The sequence below is a fragment of the Oratosquilla oratoria genome, chromosome 43 (genome assembly GCF_046742065.1).
Source record: "Oratosquilla oratoria isolate Oo_2021 chromosome 43, ASM4674206v1, whole genome shotgun sequence".
NCBI lineage: Eukaryota > Metazoa > Arthropoda > Malacostraca > Stomatopoda > Squillidae > Oratosquilla > Oratosquilla oratoria.
In genome coordinates, this window is record NC_134819.1 from 16,158,364 (window position 1) to 16,177,260 (window position 18,897).

The window sequence follows — 18,897 nt, forward strand, 5'->3', positions numbered from 1 at the left end:
GTCATATTTTATGTCAAATAATGACATTATTCTTATTTCTGGGTATCTGCGCCCTCGGGTAATTTTATCTAGCTAATGGTGAGTCCTGGAGCGAAGATTTTTAACAAAGCTGAATAAAGTCGTTTGGGCCCAAGTAAAAAGAACTGTTGTGTATTAATTGTTGCACTTCAAAGCGTCAAAGCACAAGTATCACCCACCCACCCTTCCCCTCTCATCCCCTCGTGGATATACAGTATAGCATAAACTGCCATATCCTCTGATAAATGCAGTTCTAGGCGATTATTTGAGTTTGACATCGTAAGGGGAATTGTTTCAAAGAAATACTGATTGCACAAGATCGAAATAATTCTGAAAACTTGATTACGTCATGTTCCCTTTCGGCAAAGACCGAACGACAATCATCGTACGCTTGGCAACAACAGGGATTGCACCATCTCCGACAACAACAAAACAACTATAACGTTTCGGCATGAACAAGAATATGCACGACGTCCAATATTTTTGTGCAACACCCATTTCGAGACGGAGACTTGGTATTCAAGGGAGGTAGAGGGAAGAATTTTAAATGTTTCGAAAGCATGATAGGGGATACGACAAGAATGGATAGAGTGAGAAATGAGGCAAGTTGAGGTGGAAAGGCGTTGGCAGTGTGGCGCACGGTTGCCAGATTGGGCTACTTTTGAAAGCTCGGCGCGACTTAAATTTTAGTTTTGCGACTTGCTACTTTTGAAGTAAGTTGAGCTACTAATGAGAAGGCTGGTAGTTATTACTTCTGCATTCATGAAGACTAATAGAGTAGTGATTATTTCTGCACTCAGGAAGTAATTTTGGCATATTTTTGGCGACAGTTGGCTTTTTTTTTTTTTTTCTTGGTAAAACCAACCGGGCAACCCTAGTCCGATTTGAGACTGCTACGTAGGATGAAAATTAACAGAAACGTATTCAACGTGCTAGATCGTCCCGCTCGCTTCTCGGCCCGGAGTCCCACAGTACGAAAAGTACATACAGTATTCGAATATGAATATTAACAGGAACGTATTCAACGTGCTAGATCGTCCCGATCGCATCATCTTTGAGGGGAGAATCAGAAAATTACCACACTAGAAGTTGATTGTAGGTATATATATATATATATATATATTAATATATATATATATATATATATATATATATGTGTGTGTGTGTGTGTGTGTGTGTGTATACTTATATATTGGGCTACTTTAGTCAGAAATTTGCGACTTTAGTCCTGCAGCTCGCGACTTTCGGCAGTTTACATCTGGCAACCCTGGGGCCGTATACACAAAACTTTTTTGTTAGCCTTAACAATCTCTGCTAGCTAACAGAAAACCACTAAAAGTTATACACCAATGCTTAACTAACAACTGTTAGCTAGTAAACAGTTGTTTGTCAAGTTGCGCTAAACAGTGCTAAAGTTAGCAGCTTATGAACGTGTAAATGGACGTATTATTAAAAATTGCACACATAAAACAGTGTTATAAATGCAGTTGTTCAAAATTTATTAATAGAGTATCATGATAGCACATAGATATCGTATGTATGGTTTTTTAGGAGTACTTATTAACCAACGACAGATATTTTTGGACGAAGGCGCATTGTATAGGCGGCCGCGCCACAGACAAATCTTCCGACAGAAGACTCAACAATTATTTCAGACGATATAGACATGGCAGAAGAATCACAGAAAAAGAAAAGGAAGCCAAACTGGTCACAAGAGGAAACACTCCTCTTGGTCAACGTGATTATGGAGGAAAAAATAATTATAAATGGGCGATTCAAGCCAAGGACAAGAAGGAGGCATGGCAAAGCACGTTGATGCTGTGGTATCGTTTTCTGTTTACATATAAATGTTCATCTACACTTGGAGCCACAATTCTAATATTTGTGCCATCTATGGTACCCACAACACCGGGAAACCTACAGTCTTCCATGAACTCTGCTTGTTTTACTTGCGCTTCTTGGTTCTGATAGTGCATCAATTGTTTGAGTAATGGCACGGCTGATTGTTGCTTGTGAGGTCTCAAAGTCGTCGCTGCTGCATTTTACCTGTGGCTAAATATCATAGGGTAATTTCCACCTTCGTCTCAGGACTCAGTGGTCGATTCCGTTCTGTTCGGGATTGAAGTTTGTCCCTCACTAAATCAGCCATTGTTATTATACCAGCACGGTTCATTCTGAAGCGTTTGATGAGTTCGTCGTCATTGTACTCGTTAAATATGTCCCGTCGCTGTCGACATACTCGCCGTCGTCTTTGTATTTGTTGTTGTTGCTCCGCCATCTTTTCTACTAACAGGAATTTGTTAAGAGCTTAATAGTCCTCCACACCACTTTTACCTTAACAGTACTTTTAAGGCCCTAACAAGTTTTATGTATCCACTGTTAGTGCTTAACAGCTAAATGTTAGTCTTAACAGGAATTTGTTACCCTTAACAGCTATTTGTTAGTGCTAACAAGTTTTGTGTATACGGCCCCTGGTGTGGCGACGAGCCAGTCGAGACCAGATTGACCGCGACGACGGTGGTGAGAGCAAAATCTTCCCTTCGGGAGAGGTGAAATGCCTCCGCATTACATAAATATAATATCATGGCACCACGGAGGGAGAGAGGGAAAGGGGAAGAACAGATAGAAATAACGGAAGGAAGAGAGATAGGCTGCCGGGCTTCCGGCACGCAGGTGTTTCCTACGTCGGCAAATACTGATGTGTGCCTATGCTCGCTTTTTATTATTCATGAGAAAGGGGTGGTATAGTTACGTCTGGAAAAAGGGGGAGGGTTGTGGTTACATTTCCGATAAAAAAAAAAAAAAAAAAAAAGGGGAGGGATACTTTCCTCGGTCATGATTCTACTCCTACGTTTATATTGTGTATTGTGGAGTGGGTAGATTACCGATTTGTGTTCCTTCGAAGCTCGGCGGCAATCTAGCGTGTTCCACATGTAGTGGGAGTGGTTGTATGTGAGTGAACGTGTAGTTTCAGTGTTGATTTGTATGAGCTTCTCCCATAGGTAAATGTTTAGTGGTTGATAGTCAGCTTCCTTGTGTAGTGCTTGTGCAGTTTTTATGTTAGGGTAGTACGTGTTTGTAATGTTTTTTTTTTTTTTTTTTTTTTTTTTTTTTTTTTTTTTTTTTTTTTTTTTTTTTTTTTTTTTTTTTTTTTTTTTTACCGCTTGCAATGTTTGCACGCCTGTCTTTGGTAATGTGTGTAACGGTATTACGGGGTACGTAAGTGTGCTCCGTATAAGTGCGAGATACAGGGTTTTCTTGTACTAAACCGCGAATAGAATAGAATAATGACTATGTAGTGGTTTTAGTTCGGAACAACTGCAGGACAAATGAAAATCAACACAAAATATCTAATCTCTTTCTTTTTGGTAATTAGCCTCAAGGTGCGACACTAGAAGTGTCACATGAGAAATATAGGTGAAGCTCGGACTAAGGCCACAGCTTAGTGGAGCTTATGGTTGTAGCTGGACGTGGAGCCTCGCGTTAGCGAGGCGGTAGCAGATGATGACGGCGAGGCTCGATGGGACGGCTAGAAGACTGGACGAGATGTAGTTTGTGCGCTGGTCGGTACTGTTCTGAATTCTGAATTCCTAGGAAAGACCACTCGCTTGCGCGGGATCGGTTTTTTGTGGGAGGGGAAGAATGTCTGTAAGAAAATGAAAAGATAGTAGTGTATAAAAGAGGGCTATTGCCACCGGGCGAATTAGCGAGCGATTTGGGGCAGTTGGTGGTCGAGGCTCGGGAGAAATGGACTGGGAGCTAGGACGGCGGCGATGACGCCGAGATTAGGATTGGGATCACCAACAGAAGTTTAGAAAATGGTAGGAGGCGTAGTAGTAGAGAAAGGTGGAAAAACGGAGAAATCTTTAGTGGGAGGTAAACTGAAATGAGAGGATGTAGTATAAGAGAAAGAAAGGAAGCGAATTTTAGTCGAAGAAAAAGTAAGTGTAGATGTTTGTGAGTGTGTCGTGGCTATGTTCGTGAGAGATGTGTGTGTGTATCTTACGGGAAGTGAGTAGAGTTTACTTCCCGTGTGTAGAGCGCGTTCCTGATAAGCCACAGGTGGGGCCTGAGTAGCCTGCTTTTCCCAGGTTGGGTTTGAGATCCTGTAGAGTTGATTCAGTGGCGGTGCGAGGGGGGGGGGAGGCAGGCGGGCGAGTGTTGTATTATCTCTCTCCTTCCAATCACAACTCTGAAAGCAGAGAATTACGTGATTGGGAATTGTGTGTAAAATGTCAGAATGCAAACTCGCTTGCCAGCGTCAGCGAAGAGGCCAGCGTTAGGTTGCGGGCCGGTTGGACAGAAAGGCGTCCCAATAGGACCTTTCGCAGTCAGGCTCGTAGATTCCTATTAGTGCTAGAATTTTCAATTGTCTCGGATTTCACGAGGCAAAGGGGTGACTTAGCTAATTTGGAAACCGATATTAAAAAAATATATATATACAACATAAATTGCTGCATAAATGTATTTAAAATTAAAAACATGACTCTTAATGTTATAATTTTTACTTACTGGTGTGTGATAAGGCTTTTTAATTTAATTATAAGGTAAAACTAAAAATAGGTAATTATTTTTACTGAAGTAAGTATGAGCAGTAAAAATAAGAGGATGTTGATTTCAGTTTGTGCATTTTATCTGAGTGTTGAAAAATAATGGATATCACTGTCACGTCCTGTATATGAAGATAATCAGTGAGATAAAAAAATAACAGTGGTGGCGGACGTACGAAGTGAACGACGTTTTATGTAAAGACTAGCCTCTTAGATCTGCTGGGAGCTATTTTCAAACAAATATAACTAATTTTATGTGTGCCGTGGCAGAGTGCACGTCAGATTCAAGAAAAAGTAAGAGAAACACAAATGTTAATCGTACCGAAAAAATTAAGTCTTCGATGCAAAATTATATTTTCGATACATTACATGAATTTGCCTGTTGCTTGGTGCATTCAAATGAAAGTATATATCAGTATACGTCCATTGAAGTCGGTAGAAAATGACAAATTGCTTGGCTTGATACAATTATAGGCTGTTATATGAATATAATCTGTAATTATAAATAGAGGCTCAAACAATGATATATGCCGTTTGCAATCATGAAATTAATTGACTTAGATTTCAGACACAGTAATGTACAACGATACACATCTGCAAGCTTATAAAATTTGCCCAAAAAAGTATTTATTTTCCGGCAAGAATTACAAAATCTGGCGGTGTCTGGTATCAAATTGCTCACTGCGAAAGGTCCCATTCCTCTCCGTCGACCAACCTGCGAGCAGGTGAGTACTGTTCTGCCCATCTCTCTTTTTTTTTTAAGTCCCGGCGGTGTTAACCGATTTAAGGACTGGCGTATATTTTCCGGGGTCTGTGTTAAGGCGCTTGGGTTATGGGGCACTTAGGTCATTTAGGTATGGAGTGTGTGTGTGTGTGTTTGTGTGTGTGTGCGTGTTTCTTGTGATTGCTGGGGTAGATTGCACACATTTACAGTAGTGTTCCCCCTGGTGAGGAGCAAACGAGCTTCGATGCCATTGCCAAGTACCGGACGTCGGGGGTACTGTCGGCTCTCAATCTATCGTGGGCTGAATCTGGGACGCCGAGGAGGGTCCTTAGTTGCCGGAAGTGGTCTTCCAGTGCAGAGCAGAGGAGAAGGCAATGCCGGAATGATGCCAATTCCGTGCCGCAGGCGCAGTAGGTACCGGTGTACTGGGTACGCCAGTGATCTACCCGTATCCTACTTATTATGGAGGAGATGTGTGAGGGCAGTGAAGCTAGGGTGGGAGGGTTTGGTCCAAGGTAGGACGTGGGCCATCCACGGGCGGAGGCCGTGGCAGCGTAATCCGTCTCCCATTGGGCCCAGGCGGCACGATCGATTCTTCTGATGGCGTCACTAGCTGTGAGGTGGATAGGAGTCTCACTATCTTTAGGTGCCAGGGCACCGTGTTTGGCAGCTTTGTCCGCCATCTCATTGCCGTGGAGTCACACATGAGAGGGAACCCATTGGTACCGGAGACGGACTCCCATTTTGGCAGCCTCGTCAGAAAGGTGCAGAATATCGTTGAGCATTTCTGGACTCGAGGGGCAGTGGCCTCTTTGGATGACTACCAGACTGGATCTAGAGTCTGATAGCACTGTAACGCGCGATGGTGGGTCGGGAAAGGCGATGATTTTGTTCAGCGCTTCCTTGATAGCGACAAGCTCAGCCGTGAGGATTGTGGTGGGGGTAAGCTTCACGGAAAAGGACTCCCTTGTGGCTTCTAGAAAAATGCCCGCCCCTGTGCGACCATCTTCAAGTACTGACCCGTCCGTGTACACCAGGAATTCTTCTTGATATTTGAGAGCCAGCAGCTCCCGGGTGCGTGTAGCCAAGAGGTGAGGGTTGTCGTGTCGTCCTAGCCCTGGGATGTCAAGCTCGACCTCGGCTGGAGAAATTGTCCAGGGAGGAAAAGGGTCTGCTTGGTATTGGGCGACCCGTCGACGGTCACTGGGCTTGAGTCCGGCTCTGAGGCAGAGATCCCTCACAGAGCTGGGCAATCCATGGGTGGGTGCTGTGGGCGGGGCTGAAATCCATTCCTCGTACATTTCATCTTCTGTCGAGTTTGGCACCCTTGCTGAGCCGAAGAGGTATCTGCCGGCGTCCTTTTTTAAGCGGTACCGGAGTGGGAGGACGCCAGCCTCATTATACACCTGTTCGTGTGGCACTGAGTGTGGCAGGCCAAGTCCCAGACGGAGTGCTTGACACTCTATCTGGACCATTTTGTACGTGCTCTCCGGGGAGAGATCGTGGAGGGCAGGAGAACCGAAGAAGGGTCGGGATCGTACGAGGCTCCGAACAATGGGGATCAGAATTTCTCTTCGCTAGCTCCAGGGTTCACGTCGGATGACTCTGACTAGGTTGAGGGCCCTTCGAGCATTCAGACAAACTTGTTGAATGTGTCCGGTCCACCGTCCGTCTCGCTGAAAGATGACACCAAGGTAGCGAACGGAAGTCGCGGGTTTCACGGGCGTACCGCAGACTGTAAGCTGGTTCCAGTCTGTTGTATCCAATGCTGTGAATTGGCATATACACCGTCTTGGCCGCAGAGAGTGTGAAGCCGAGGTCCACAAGGTGAGACACAACCATGTCCACTTGCCTCTGGAAGAGCCGAAGTTCTGCTCGGTGTTGGGCAGAGTCCTTTTTGGGCCGCCGATGTCTTGATTTCCTCCACATGGCTATGTCATCTGCGTACGCTGTGATGATGGTGTCACTGCGCACCCCTCTTCCCACGTCTGCCAGTAGCAGAGTGAAGAGGAGAGGGGCTACAACAGAGCCTTGTGGGACCCCCATGTCAATTTTTGCTTGGGAGCTGAGTGTTCCTCTCCATCGTACCGCTATGGAACGGTCGGAGAGGAACGTTCTGGTGAAGTTGTATACCTCTGGAGAGACCCCGATGGCTTTTAGCTTGCAGAGCAGTTTCGTGTGCCAAACAGTGTCAAAAGCTTTGGCAATATCAAGAAAACATGTGTGTAGGACTCTTCTTTGTTTTTGAGCCCTGCGGACGTGCTCCGAGAGTCGCACGACGTGATCGATGATGCTCCGTCTCTTCCTGAAGCCAGCTTGAAGCTTCGGTAGCTCTCCTCTGGTTTCAACATGGTGCTGGGGGCGGCTTAGCACAATCCTCTCATATATCTTACCTATATGAGAGGTGAGGGACACGGGCCTATAGTTGGCAATCTGGTTCCTGCGCTTGCCAGCCTTGGGGATGGGGACCACAATAGCGTGCTTCCAGGTGTTCGGCACTACACCCTCCCTCCAGCACTTATTGTATATGGCAAGCAAGGCCTCTTGCAGGGGATGGGGAAGGTGTCTCAGTAGTGGGTAGGTGACGTTGTTGGCACCTGGGGACTTCCTGGTGGCTCTGGTTGCCCGCAGGGCCCGTGCCCATCTCGGCGAAACGCCGACCTTTTAAAGTAGGCTGGCGGGAACGTGAGGAGCTTTCCAAGTTCCTGATTGGCTGACCGCTGGCTGGCAGGGACACCCTTGCGAACTACGCTTGCCAACTACGGGAACTTGGAAAGGCTAGCTCCGAAGATTTCTGTGGTCAGTGTGTGACGGGTCGTAGGATGCATCACGTCACTACAACTACAGTGAAGGGGATGGGGAGGGGTGTGTGTGGAGAAGGTAAAGTATAGAAAATGAAGGAAGTTTGAGTGTTAAAAGTGTGGGGCAGACCCACTTGCATAGTTATCAGATTGTCGTAATGGTTGGTCATCCTAACTCTAGTCTGAATTAATTTTCCTAGCTAGCTAAGCATTATAAATAAAAGAATAGAGGTGTGAAGGAAGTATGCGTTCTTATTTCCAAGGTTTATATTTGATATATGTGTTGTTATTAGTTTAGTATTATATTGTCGCATACTTCCCTCATGTGAATATTTTTATATTTAAACATTGGGAGGGAACATGTATGATTTTATTTGGCTATGTTCCTTGAAGTTTGGATAGGTTATTGATTTGATTATTAATGTGAAAGTGTATCACACATGTTCCCTTTTATTAAATTTATGTATATATTTATATATACGTATATATATATATACATATATACAATGTATATAAGTATAATTTTTTTTTTTTTTTTTTTGGGGGGGGGGAGGGATACGTATGTTTGCGGATGGCTAATGTGCCTTATGAATTCTAGTTTTTGTTGTTTAAGTCTCACACACGTATCTTTGTGGATACGTGTGTTTATGGGTGGCTAATGTGCCAATTAATTCTATTGTTGTTAATGACGTTAATACTTTCATATACATCCTCCCCCCCCTTTTTTTTTTTTTTTTTTTTTTTGTAGCTAGCTAGCCGGAATGGGTGGAAGGTTAACCAAGAATGGTTTTGAGACGGCCAATTTTTTTTTTTTTTTTTTTTTTTTTTTTTTTTTTTTTTTCCCTTGGTGGGGGCGATGGTATCGTGTTACTGTTTAGCGTAGTGTTCCAGGCTTTACTGTTCAGTCTTATTAGTCGTGCTTGTATAGTTTCTAGTTTTGTTGTTTTGTGAAGTTGCTGTTTTGTTTTGTAGTGTTTGCATTCTCTTGATGTTTGTAGGTGTGCTTGTGACTGTAATTATATGAGGGTATTCAAGTTGTGGTCGTGCTAGTGTCTTGTATAGCTGTATTTGTGTTTTTGTGGTGAGTCCTCGGAAGCGTCTTAGTCTGTTGAGTGTGGTTTCTGTTGTTCGTATTCTGTTTTTGATGTGTTTTTGTATTCCTTGTGATGTTATGGTGAGACCTAGGATGTGTGCTTGTTTATTGTATGGTATTGTGGTGTTATTGATGGTGGGTGTCGTGTTGAAATGGCTAGGAGTTGGAATTTGTTTGTGTTAGTTGAAATTTTCCATTGTTTTTCATAGGTGTTTATTTTGTGGATTTCATGTTGTGCTTTCCTGGCAAGCATTTGTTTTCCTATGGTGTTTGGGTATGTGATGATCTGTGTGATATCGTCTGCATATTGTATGGTGTAGCTTCCATGTGTTGGTGGAGGGGTGTCTGTCGTTTATAAGTTGAAAAGTGTTGGAGATATGACGCTTCCTTCTGGTATTCCACTATGGAGTGGGAAGGCTGGTCCGGTGTATTGATTTATTTTTATTTTCGCTGTTCTGTTGTCGAGGAAGCTACATAGTGTTTTTGTGATGGTGTCAGGAAGTTGTGCTTGTAGTATTTTGTATTTAAGACCTTCGTGCCAAACTTTGTCGAAGGCCTTAGAGATGTCTCTTGATATGATTTTGCATGTTTGTTTGTGTCTTTGTGTGTCTGCTATTGTTTCGTATAAGGTGGCGAGTGCGGTGTGTGTTCCCTTGCCATGAGTGAATCCGTGTTGGTGTGGATTTAACATGTCATGGTCGTGTAGTTGTGCCATTAGTCTGTTGGTGATGAGTCTTTCGTATATTTTCCCTGGTGTTTCGAGTAGTGAAATGGGTCTGTAGTTTTGTATTTGTGTTGTGTCTTTGTTTTGTTTAGGAATGAATGTGATTATTGAGTTTTTTAATTTTTGTGGAAAGTATCCTAGGCTCAGTGTCTCGTTGAATATGTCTGTGAGTAATTGTTTTGTTATTTTTTGGTGTGATTGCGAGTATTTGTTTAGTGATTCCGGATTGTCCATGTTTTTTGTTTTTTGTGCGTTTTATTATATTTATGACGTCTTCGAGTTGTATGGGTCGTGTAATGTAGTTGTCGGTGTTTAGTCTGTTTAGATCTATGTTTGTGTATGGTTGTGTGTGATGGAAGTGTTGTGTTATGTGGGCGAGTATTTTTGTTTCATGGTTTGTGTCAAAATGCGTGTTTTCTTCTGGTGTGATTAGGAATATGTTTTGCCATACTTGTCTGAATGCGGTTTCTTTGTTTTTGTCGTCGTGTAATTTGTCGTTGTTGTGTATTATGTATGGTGTGTTGGAGGTGTTGGTTCCTAAGAGTTGTTTTATTTTTGTTCCAGAATTCTTGTGTTTTTTGGTGTTGAATTTGATGTTTGATATTATGTTGTTCCATATGTCTTCGTAATTTTGTTTGCATTCTTCGAGTATTAGTGTTTGTAATTGTCTGATTGTTTTTATTGTGTGTGGGATCCAGTTACAAAGGATTACAAAGGCGGAGCATGCCGACAGGAGACCTTTTGATCCATATCTAAGTCGGATGCGAAAAAAAATCATATTAATAATAAAACAATAAATAAAAACTATAATAATGTAAATAACAAATAAAATACATAAATAAATGCATAGGTATAGTTAAATAATAAACAAACAGGTAAATAGTAAATAATAATAAATTGACATATAACTAATTATAAATGAAAATCAGACAGACAAATGATAACAAAACAAAAACAAATAATATAAGATAAATTATAATCATTACAGCATCTTACTTAGGTATTTATCTAACTGATTCTTAAAGCTTCGAACTGAACTACATTGCACTACCTGTGCAGGAAGTTTATTCCATTCATTAACTACACGGTTGGCAAAGTTGTTTCCACCTACTTCTAAATTGAATCTATTTCCGGATAGTTTGAGACCATTGTTTCTTGTCTGGTTCTCATTAAATGTGAAAATTTTGTCACTTTTGATGTCAATTCCCTTTAAAATCTTAAAGACCTGTATCAAGTCACCTCTGAGTCTACGCTTTTTTAGGGAAAACAGATTCATGTGTTTTAGTCGATTTTCGTATGATTTATTTTTGATATTTGGAATCAGTTTTGTGGCTCGCCGTTGTACTTTTTCAAGTCTGTCAATGTCTTTAATGAGATTCGGTGACCATACAGAAACAGCATATTCCAAATGTGGACGAACTAACGATTGATATAGCTTGTTAATGAGTGATGGACTTTTGAAATCAAAAGATCGCGCAATCAGTCCTAGAATCTTATTTGCTTTCTCAGAGGCTGATATACACTGCTTGGATGATTTGAGGTCGTTACTGATAATTACGCCGAGATCTTTTTCACTATCCACTTTTGTTAACGAATTTCCAAATAACTTGTAATCGTACTTACTGTTATTTTTACCTATGTGCATTACCTTGCATTTACTTGTGTTAAATTTCATTAACCACTTTTCAGACCATTGCTGTAATTTATCTAAATATACTTGAATATCTAATTGGTTTGAGTGATCATTTGCCATTCCGCACAGTTTTGTATCATCAGCAAATTTGGAAACAGTAGATTTTAGTCCATGGTCTATATCATTTATATATACTATGAATAGAAGTGGCCCAAGAACGGAACCCTGAGGAACTCCACTTGCAACACTTTTCCATCCAGAAGTTTTTCCATTTAAAACAACTCTCTGTTTTCGACCATTCAACCAATTACTAGTCCAACCTAATAGGCTACCACTTATTCCATGCAAAGCTAATTTAGTAAGTAGTCTTTCGTGTGGGACGGTATCAAAAGCTTTTGCAAAGTCTAGATATATTAAATCTATATTGTTTCTTTTGTCATAATTCGAGATAACTGTGTTGTAGAATTCGAGTAAGTTAGTCACGCAAGAACGTTTCCGTCTGAAACCATGCTGGCTATCATTTATCAAACAGTTACTTTCTAAATGATGTTCGATAGCATCTCTGATGATAGTTTCCATTATTTTTCCTACGATTGAAGTCAAACTTATAGGCCTATAGCTATTTGGTTTCTTTTTGTCACCTTTTTTGAATATGGGAGTAACGTTAGCTAGCTTCCATTCTCTTGGGACATCTCCGGATATGATGGATTTCTTGAAAATAATTTCTAATGGAACAACAATCTCATTTTTCATTTCCTTTAAGATTCTTGGATGCCAACCGTCAGGCCCTGGTGTTTTATTAACTTTGAGTTTGTCTATACAATTTTTAATTTTTTCTTTTGTTATATTTACCGTAGTGATTAAGTTTACCCCAGACTTTTCACAGGTTTCAGTTTGGAATTCACTTTGAGGTGTTTCGTTTACGAATACCGAGCTTTGTTTTTATATAGTTTGCCTGCCATATTAGTTGTTTCATTTTTTTGGATGTCTTGGTGTGGGGATTTGTTTCTGTCGTGTTATTGGTATGCTTTGATTGCGTCGTTTATGAGTTTGTACCATATGTTTGGTTTGTTGTCTATGTAATTTGGGTTTTTGTTAGGGTGTTTATGTTTTGTTTTTCTGTGGTTATGTATTCGTTTATTGTCGTTTCTAATATTGTTTTGAATTTTTTTTTCCAGTCTGCTTGTTTGTATGATAGTTTGGGTTGTGTGGGGATAGTGATGGCTGTGGTGGAAAGTGTGAGGTTGAGAGGTATTTGATCTATCTGAGGATGTTATGTCTCCTGGGTGTATTCTGTATGTAAGGTGGTGGTGTCTGTTGGTGAATATCATGTCTGGGTTGCTTGTTCCTAGGGGTGTTATGGTTATGGGGTAGTCTGGTCCGAGGAATGTGAGGTGGTTTTGTGTTATGAGGTGATGTATGCTTTTTCCTATTTGATTGTTGTATGTGTGTTTTAGTGTTTGGTGTTTTGCGTTGAGACCTCCTATAATGTATGTTGGTTGTGGTTTTGGTGTGTTTTTTAATGTCTTGTTTTGGTATGTATGGTCTGCGTGGTGGGATGTATAGTGTGACAATGATAATGGGTCCTCTGTTGGTGCCTATTTCTATTGCTAGTGTGTCTTCGTCAAAGTCGTCTAGAAGTTTGTGTTTTATGTTCTTTTTTATGGATATAGCTATGCCAGCATTGTCTTCGTTGTATGTGTTTTTGTGTATGTGTTGTTGTTGAGTATTTTGACTGTGTGTTTTCCAGTGGAATTGAGCAGTAAGATGTCAGGTGAGTGTGTTAGGTAGTAATTACTTAGTTCATGTCGTCTGTGTGTAGTACAGGATCTTACGTTATGTTGCATTATGTGTATGGTGTTCATGTGTGTTTGTTTTATTGACAGTTGACTGTCCAGTATGGTGTATCTGTTGGTTTTTGTTTACGTGTTTCGTAATATCCTTGTTTTGTATTTTTGTATTTTGATTCGGTCAGTCTTTGTATGGGTGCTTTGGTCAGGTCTATCAGTCTTTGTTTTATTAGTGTTTCTACTGTTTCTTCTGGTATTTCTTTGGTGTAGATGTATTTGATTTTGCCTGATTGTAGGAGTGTGTGTGTGTTCTGGTGTATTGTGTCGTCTGTCATGTCATTGGTGTCTGGTGTTATTATTTGTATGGGTACAGTTTCTTGTTCCGTTTTCTTTGCTTTGGAGGGTTGTTGTGTTTCCGTTGTGTGTTCTGTGGCGTGTGGCCTTTTGTTACGTTGTTCCTCTGTTTCCATGTCTTCTTGTTATGTGTGGGAGTGTTTGGTGTTGTTTATCAGGTTATTTAATGCTGTTGGAATGATTACTGTTAGTGGTATGATTACGGTGGGGAGTCCATTTGCCTTGTAAATTTCATCTATTGTATGCTGGTATGTACCTGGCAAAGCTGCTTCTGTGATATTAGCGTGGATGATGGCAGTGTCAATGACTGTTAAGTGTTAGTATTATGGGGTTGGGTGTCGGTGTGGATGTTAGTTGAGCAGTATTGCCTGAGGTTACGGTGGCGTATGAGGTATTTATGTGTGTGAATGTGTGTTGCTCCTTGAGTTTTTGTGTCTTCTTTTTCACTAGCTCTTTCTTAACTGGGCATCTTGCAGCGTATGTCGGATGGTCTTGTCCGCAGGCTATGCACTTCTTGGCATTGTGGCAGTTATTGATGCGATGTTCAGTGGAGTAGCAACCGGAGCAGATTGTGTAGGTGGTTGGGTGTGTGCAGTGATGGAGTGTGTGTGCAGTAGTGCTGGGCAAATACCGCTAATTTCAATATCGAAATTATTGGTGAACAACAATACAGTTACCGAAATTACCGACAGTTTACCGGTAAAAGACTCGTGAGGTAGTGACGTCACAAGTTCGAGTCGAGTTCGAAAAATCAATGTTTTTGTCTTTTAATAAGCTATATCTCTGGTTCTATTTTACATATTGTTTTTATTGTTATGTCATTGTAAAGGGAAAAGGTCATACTTTAATTGGTGCTACTATAGTATGCTATCTACCGGCTACCGAGCGAGTGAGTGAATGGAGGGTGTCTGCGGGTGGGTGTGGTGTATACATTTTCATTCGCGTCTGTCTACATGCATGGGTTCATGTTTGGAGGTGGTAGTAGTAGGCAGTTACCGGTAAAGTTACAGGTTTTATCCAACAACCTTAACGATAGCTTACCGGCAAACATTCTGCTACCGTTAAAGCTTCGTTAACCGATAACTCGATAAGCTATACCATAACATTCAGAGAGCGGTAAGCACGTCTCGGCTTGGTGGTACTGAGTGACGGTAGTGACGGGCCCAGTGCCACGCGAATTCTACCGGTTAAACTTTTACCATTAAGCAAGTATATACCGCTAAGGTCTCGGTCATTTTTTTTTTTTTTGCCATTAAAACCGTTTTTTTCGGCACTTTTTTAATTTCTCAATAGAATTAATGTTATTTCTGTGATCAGCATACGAAACTGTATTAATTGTGAAAGTTTCATAAAAAAATCCGCGTGTCGCCAAACGAAGACATAAATATATATATATATATATATATATATATATATATATATATATATATATATATGTGTGTGTGTGTGTGTGTGTGTGTGTATTTACCTAGTTGTATTCTACGGGAAGGGGAGCTATGCTCGTGGTGTCCCGTTTTCATATCTCGTTTTATCTAAACTATTTTTAAATTCATGTATTATTTTGCACACACCACTTTCTCATCTAACTTGTTCCAAATGTCTATTACTCTGTGAGGACAGCTGTTCTTTTTCAGGTCTCTTCTATAGCTGTCTTTTTTTATTTTCTTTCCATGTCCTCTTGTATTTCTTTCATCCCATTTTATCAGATTCTCTCTATCAGTAATTTCTATGCCTTTCATGATTCTGTAAATAGCTATCAAATCTCCTCTCTCTCTTCTTTGCTCTAATGTCTGTAGTTCAAGTTTTGCTAGTCTCTCTTCATATGATAGTTTTGAGAGTGTAGGTGCCAATTTTGTTATTTATCTTTGTATTCTTTCAAGTTTTTTTATACATTTTTTGTACTTGGTGACCATATCGTTGCTGCATATTCCAATCTTGGTCTTATCAGGGTGATTAGAATTTTCTTCACCATTTCTTCATCCAGGTATGTAAATGCAACTTTGATTGTTCTTATTAAATTATAGGTTTCTCCAAAAATCTTATTTATATGTTTCTCAGGTGACATATTATTCATAACAATGACTCCCAGGTCCTTTTCATTTTCTACCTTTCTTATTCCTTCTCCCAATTTATATGATCCTGTTATTCTGTTTTTACTTTTTCCAAATTCCATTATACTACACTTTGTATTGAACTCCATCTCCCACTTCCTACTCCATTCCTGTACTTTATTTAGATCTCTCTGTAGTGATTCACAATCTTCTTCCGTGTTCACTTTTTTCAATAGTTTTGCATCATCTGCAAAGAAGCTCATATAGCTTTCAATTCCTTCATCCATATCATTAATATATATAGCAAACATTATTGGGGCCAGAACTGTTCCTTGTGGAACACCGCTTATTACGTCATCCCATTTTGAGTGTTTGTCTCTTATCACTACTCTCATTTTTCTTTCTTGCACAATCAGCCCATCCATCTCTTTCTTGTATTATATCTATTAGCCATGAATAGAAACATATCAAATTGGTGACGCATGATCGTCCTTGTCTGAATCCAAATTGTCTTGGATTTAGCACGTTGTTTTCTTCTAAATATTTTACCCATCTATTTTTGACAATTCTTTCACAAATTTTTGCTATTGTACTTGTTAGAGAGACTGGCCTATAGTTGTTAGAGTCTTCTTTATTTCCCCCTTTATATATAGGTACTATATTTGCTTTTTTCCAATCATCTGGAACTTTTCCTTCTTTCAAGGAACTGTTTATTATGCTATGTATTTTGTCTGCCAGTTCATTCCTGCATTCTTTCAGAATCCAGTTTGCTATTTCATCTGGTCTATGCGATTTTCTGACATCAAGATTACTCAAGTGGTTCAATATTTCATTCTTTGTTACTTCTATTTCTTTCATAGGGGGGACTTTCTCTTTCCATTCAATCTCTTCAGGTTGTATGTTCTCCCTTGTAAACACAGATTTAAAATGTTTGTTCATAATTTCCGCCATTTCAATTTCCTCTGTGTATTCAACTCGTCCTTTTCTTAATTTCTCCAAATCTTGTTTGTTTTTCAGTTTGTTGTTTACAAATCTGTAGAATAGTTTTGGTTGATCTTTACATTTTTCTATGACATCTTTTTCATATTTTCTCTTTTCCTCTCTGCACGCTTGTACATATTCATTTCTATAACAAGTATATATTTTCCATTTCTCTGGTCTTCTGTTTTTCTTCCATTTGGCCCAGGCTTTGTCTCTTTTGTCTTTTATCTCCCTACAACTTTTATTGTACCAGTCCTTTACATATTCTTTTTCTTGTTTTTGTCTTGGGACATACTTTTCTACTCCTTTTTTATAGATTTTTGTCAAAATATTCCATTTCTCTTCTACTGTTATATCTTCTTTGTGTATTCTTTCCCAGTTTTCATTTTGGAAGAATTCTCTTATTTTATCAAAATTTGCTTTTTCATACATCAATCTTCCTTTTCTATATTGATCATTTCTTTTCATGTATTTTTTCTCATTTGGTTCTAGTTCTATCAGTATGTGGTCACTTTTGCTTATTGGTGTCTGGTATTCTATCTTTTCCACTATTTCAGGTTCTGATGTGATTATTAGGTCTAGTCTCGATGGGTCTTCTTCATTTCTATACCTAGTGTTCTCTTGGATCTATTGTGTCATTGTGTGGTCAGTAATCATCTCAAGTAGAACACTTCCCCATGAGTCTTCTCCACCCTTTACGGTCATCTCTTCCCAGCAGACTTCTTTGCAATTATAGTCGCCCATCATAACTATTCTTCCTCCATCTTCCATTATCTTGTTTAGTGTTATTCATGTGTCTTCTAACATGCTTTTATGTTCATTCTCTTCCCACGAGGCTGTTTTTGGGGGCACGTAGTTTATTACAAACTTTCTGCTCTTATCTCTATCTTCTACTTCTATCATGATCATCTCTACTCTATTGTTCCCATATGTGACATTCTTCACGCTTATATCCTTCTTAGTCAGGAACATAACTCCACCCCCTTGTTTTTTCTTTCTGTTTCTAATCCAATAATTATATGCATTGTGTCCTATGCTGTTGGGTGGTAGTGGACCTTTTAATTTTGTCTCAACAATTCCCATTATGTCTGGATCTTTTTCTTTCAGATATTTGTTCAGTTCATTCAGTCCTGTTATTAATCCATCTATATTTGTGTAGGATACTTTTAACTTTCTGTTATTTCCATTGTATTCTCTGTTTCTTTTGTGTTTCTCTCTGTTATTTTCCATTGCTTCAATTTCATATTCACTACTCTCCAGTAGAATTCTTGTTTTTCTGTCTCCATTCTGGCCTCGTTTTTTTTTTTTCTTAGCTTCATGTCTTTTCTTTATTTCCTCCTCTCTTTCCTCTTTATTCATTTCTCTTTTTATCCATACCTTTTTATATTGTTCACTTGTTGCTAGTTTCCCTGTTTTGGATAAGATATTCTCTGCCGTCGTTTGTGACCTGAATTTAATCTTAATTGGTCTGGTCTTGTCTGTATTATATTTCCCAAGCCTGAATTTCTCTTCGATTTGTTTCATTATTTCTGGCTCATCTTCCTGAACTAATTCTAGTAAATTTCTTACTTTTTCATTTTCCTCTATGATTCTTGTGGTTCTATCTGGGTTATGTTTCTCTTCCATTCCTAATATAATTATACATTTCTTTCTATCTGCTAAGTCTCTTACTATATTCTCCTTCTGTCTCATCACTTTAATAACTGAGTCTTCAGTTTGTTCTTTCATTTGCTGTTTGATTATGTCAGTAAATGCAACTTTACTGTTTTCTTGAATTTTTTTCCAACCCTCCTTGTTGTCCTTATTATTCTCCTTTAAGACTTTATTCTCTTCTTTTACTTCTTTTAACTGTTTTTTTAATTCTTCAATTTCCTTAGTTAAGTTTTTGTTCGCCTTCTCTAGTTCTTCCAATTTTTCAACCCTCTGCACAATGTTGTTAACGTGACCGAACCTAAGCTCCCAGTGCTCGATCATCTTATCGAGCTTCTCTTCTAGTCTTGTTAATCGGGGGGGGGGGTTGTGTCCCCCCCACCCTCTTTAAATCCCTGGAAAATATTCTCATCACCTTCTACTGTATTGCTCTTATCTATACTTCTGATCTTTACATTTTTGTTAGACATTTCGTCATCGCTAAATTGGTCCGGACCTCTTTTGTTTAGATTTCGTCTGCCTGCCTGT

General features: G+C 39.8%; 2 protein-coding genes across 2 annotated transcripts in view; both read left to right on the forward strand.

Annotated features, from left to right (window-relative positions):
* The window catches only part of LOC143021931 (uncharacterized), a 95,607-nt gene that overhangs the window by 48,445 nt on the left and 28,265 nt on the right, over positions 1–18,897 (forward strand). The gene's annotated exons all lie outside the window — the stretch shown is intronic.
* LOC143021928 (copine-8-like) overlaps positions 1–18,897 on the forward strand; it is a 758,082-nt gene that overhangs the window by 17,819 nt on the left and 721,366 nt on the right. The gene's annotated exons all lie outside the window — the stretch shown is intronic.